Source organism: Apteryx mantelli, unplaced genomic scaffold (genome assembly GCF_036417845.1).
Source record: "Apteryx mantelli isolate bAptMan1 unplaced genomic scaffold, bAptMan1.hap1 HAP1_SCAFFOLD_40, whole genome shotgun sequence".
Classification (NCBI taxonomy): domain Eukaryota; kingdom Metazoa; phylum Chordata; class Aves; order Apterygiformes; family Apterygidae; genus Apteryx; species Apteryx mantelli.
Window position 1 is genome coordinate 1,485,001 of NW_027118755.1, and position 2,500 is coordinate 1,487,500.

At 76.7% G+C, this 2,500-nt stretch overlaps 1 non-coding gene across 1 annotated transcript in view; it reads left to right on the plus strand.

Annotated features, from left to right (window-relative positions):
* Nucleotides 1–2,448: 2,448 nt before the first annotated feature.
* LOC136996539 (5.8S ribosomal RNA) overlaps nt 2,449–2,500 on the plus strand; it is a 153-nt gene continuing 101 nt past the window's right edge. The window contains exon 1 of the ribosomal RNA XR_010887586.1: nt 2,449–2,500. This exon is cut by the window's right edge and continues 101 nt beyond it. This is a non-coding gene — a ribosomal RNA (5.8S ribosomal RNA).

A 2,500-nucleotide genomic window follows, 5' to 3' on the forward strand; every position in this document is an offset into this window, starting at 1 on the left:
AGCGTGGCATTCCGAGAGCGGCGCTGGCCCGCCGCCGGGCCGCCGCCGGGCCACCGCGCCTCGTTGCCGACGCCGACGGGCCCCTGCCCGCCGCGTCCCGGTTGCCGCGCATGTACCCGAGTTCGCCTGTCCTGCACTCTGCGCCACAGGGCCGAGCACGGGGCTCGGCCCGCCGGCGGCTGTACGGCCCTCCCGGGGCTCGCTCGCCGAAGGCCCGCCGCCGATTCCCCGAGGCCGGTGGGGGACCGCCCCCGTCTGCCCCTCTCGCCTCCGCTGGCGCCCGCCGCCGGTGCCCACCGCCGGGAGCCGGCCCCCCCCCGTCACCCGACGGCGATCCGCCGCCGCCGGGGCAGGGGAGGGTCGGGCCCGGGGGAGGGTCCGGCGGGGAGCGGGCGGCAGTGCGCGGGAGGGTCGGCGGGGCTTGCTCCCCCGGCGCCCGTGGGAGGAAGCGGCGGGCGGAGACGCGAGCGAGATGGCACCCCGGGTCGGGACGGGTGCCGACGGGTCGCCACCCCTAAGCGGTGGGGGGCGGACCCGCGGCGGGCTGCGGCGGAGCAGCCCGTCTTGCAGAGACGGCGAGGACAGGCGTTCCGGGATGGCGTGCGGGGCGGGCGCCGGGCGGCGGCGGACCCCGAGCGGGGGCCGTCGCGCCAGGCCACGCGAGGCGACGGGTCGTGCCCGAGCGGGCGGCCCAAACCACGGCTCTCCTCCCGGGCGCAGCTGCCGCCGGGCGCCGGGTTACTGAGGGAAACCCCGGGCCCCGGGAGGAGGACGAGGTCGTGGCGGCGGGTGTCGGGCGCACCCCGCGGGCAGACGCTCCGCCGAGGGGCGCTGGAGCCGGCTGGCGGGTGCTGGGTTTCCCCTCTGTGCCTTGTATCGCTGCCGCCGCCAAGGCTGCCGCCATCGCCGTGAGGCGGCGGTGGCCCAGCAGCAGGCAGTGGTGGGGGAGGCACCCCCGTGGGGATCTCAGGTCATTTCCCTCACCCCAGGACCAGGTACCTAGCGTCTGCGTTCCTCCTGCCCCCCCTCGGTGACCTACCCGTGTGGTCCCATGTGCCAGCTCGCTCCTCCTGGGCGCCGCGCCGTGCGTGCCGCACTGGCCGTGCCCTCCCGCCCTTTCCACTTTCCCTTCCCCCCCCCCCCCACCGCTCCAGCCACCCCACGCCATGCCGCGGGGACCGTGCTGTGAGCGGGCCAGGCGGGGTGGGGGGGTTGCAGGAGGAGCGGAGGGCCACTGGCCACCACAGCTGCCGGTAGCTGCCCCAGGTAGGGATGGCCATGGGCCCCGGGCTCCGGGCCCGAGGGTTCTCGGCAGGAGAGCTGGGCGGGGGTTTAAAGACTCGGGCGGCCCGATGTGACCTGGGGGGCAGCCGGGTGTGCTGCCGGAGGGCCGGGGGGCTGGCGCGTGCGGGCGCCGTGCCCCCCCACGCCAGCCGGCGCACCCCGCGCGCACCCTGCGGGCAGCCGGGACGGAGAGGGGTACCCTGCCCCCTCTCTCCACGGTCTGGTCTCAGTGGAGGGACGCCGCGCGGTCGGCTCGCACCGGCCTGCCTCGAACGCGTGACCCCGGCGCAAGCGCGTGTTTGCCACCGGGATGGGTGGTGCGGACGCCGCGCCTCGGCGCGATCCGCTCTCCTCCCTGGCTGGGGCTCTCGGTCTGCCGCTGTGGCCGCTGGCGGCCCCCTACCTGCCGGCACTCCGCCATCCAGCGCGCCTGCCTCACTCTGCCCAACCCAGCTTCGCTGGGCAGCAGGCGGGCGGCAGGCGGGCGGCAGGGGCGGCCCCCCCCAGTCTCCATGTGGAGACAGGGAGAGCGGGTGCCGACCCGTCTGTCCCGCCTTGCCGCCCGCCCGCCGCCAGGCGTCTGTCCGCAGAAGGGACGGGAGAGCGCATGGTGTCGTCCGGGAGGCTGTGTGTGCGCGCGCACGTGGGTGTGGGCGCCGCCTCAGGGCCACGGCGGAGCCGGAGGCCGGCGAGGCGAGCGAGGAGCTGGGAAGCGCGGGGCCGGTGGGCCGCGGGCGCGCGGGCAGCGGGCGGTGCCACTGCCGGTGGCGGCCGGGCTCCGACGCTGGGGGTCCGCGGGGACCCGCCCCCTCCCCCAGCGTCCCTGAGGCAGGCGGCACGGCCGGCGCGCTGCTCCCCGCCGGGCCGGGCCGGGCCGAGCCGGGCGCCTGGGCCGGACTCGAAGCGAGCAAAGGGTTGTCCCAGGTCGGGAGCGAGGGCTACCCGCCCTTCTTGTTCGGGTTTTCCTTTTCCCTTTTCCCCCCCCACTCTGTGCTCGTACAGTCAGCGAGGCGAGCCCCTCTCTCTGGCTCTCGGCCATCCCTCGCTCAGCAGCGAGGCGCTGGCGTTGGCGTGAGGAGGGAGGTGGAGCGGAGGGGGGGCCCTCAGGGGCTGCTGAAGGCTGCCCAGTCCCCCTGCACGCGCAGTGGGAACCGAAACCGAGACAACTCTTAGCGGTGGATCACTCGGCTCGTGCGTCGATGAAGAACGCAGCTAG